This window comes from Arachis hypogaea, chromosome 4, assembly GCF_003086295.3.
Source record: "Arachis hypogaea cultivar Tifrunner chromosome 4, arahy.Tifrunner.gnm2.J5K5, whole genome shotgun sequence".
NCBI lineage: Eukaryota > Viridiplantae > Streptophyta > Magnoliopsida > Fabales > Fabaceae > Arachis > Arachis hypogaea.
In genome coordinates this window covers 114,128,674-114,130,049 of record NC_092039.1, presented here as the reverse complement: position 1 = coordinate 114,130,049, position 1,376 = coordinate 114,128,674, and positions in this window count along the sequence as shown.

The window sequence follows — 1,376 nt, the reverse complement described above, 5'->3', positions numbered from 1 at the left end:
TGCTAGCCGGGCAACGACGGAGACATCAACAGACTAAACGAGACTTCGCATTACGCTGGGGCGGCCGACTTTGAGATTAGTTGCGTTATGTTCGATTAATCTAAGTATGTGTACATTGTTAGGAAAATCTCGTAGTGACAAGCACTGAGTAAGATGCTTTAGGGGTTGAACTATATGATGAATTTAGAACAATATTTGCTTGTGTAAGATTTGTATGACTTAATTACGATTTGCTTACCGACATAAGTAACTTAGAGACAGTTGTAGAGTAGACACATGGTAGTATGTTCCTAAGCAATAGTAGTACTTTGTTCTTAAGTAGAGTAGAAAAATATATTATTATCTATTTGAACCATGTCATGAAGTTCGCAGCCATGTGTCTTATGCTGTAAGCATGGTAGGCTCTTGGGGGATGCAAACCACTGTCATCGGAGCTAAGCGCGGCCTTGATAGCCTGAGATCTGTTGGAGATAACCAGCAGGCCGTCTTGTGGGGGTGACGTGGCGTCTCAGATTAGTTAGGAAGAACGACCATGACTCGGTGCTCTCAGACTCCACAATGGCAAAGGCAATAGGCATGATGTTGCTATTCCCATCTTGCGCCACCACAATAAGCAACACACCACCATACCTGCCATACAGATGCGTACCATCTACAGAGACAAAGGGCTTGCAATGCTTGAAGGCTTCTACACATGACGGAAAAGACTAGAATACCTTGTCGAACATACTGCAGTCACGTACCAGGAGGTGTCCATCGTAGAATGGTTTGATGTAGAGGTTACAAATGGTACCAGGAAAACAGCTCTGCAGTGCCTGAAGCAACTTGGGAACTTTATTGTACGACTCTTCCCAATCCCATAGATTTGTGAAATTGCCTTCTGTTTGGCCATCCACACTGTTCTGTATGACGGTTTGAAGTGATAGCTTGCTTGGATCGCACCTTGCAAAATTGGAATGCTTACAAAGGGGTTGGACTGAATCAACGGTAAGATGACCCGACATATCAGACTGCTGTCTAGCTGACAATAGTCTTGAGACATGGTCGGTGCTAGACAACTATGCACTCCACCCACCCTCCGAACCTCCCTCAACAACAACACAGGATTGCTTTAGCCATGTCGTACACCTACTTAGTATATCGTATAGAAGTAATGAAAGGCACAGATAAACTTAAGCTTACCAGTATCCGAAGTTCTGTCGAAGGGCCACACGGAGGCTCCATTGACACCCATTATCAGCTTGATGACACTGCACATGGTACTTTAACCGGTCCGATTTGATCACTCGGTACTCCGCACTCCTCTGAATACTGTAGTTTTTCACACCCTGAAGCACTACCTCTCGGCTTTTAAACTTGGGGACGAGCCGAAACTC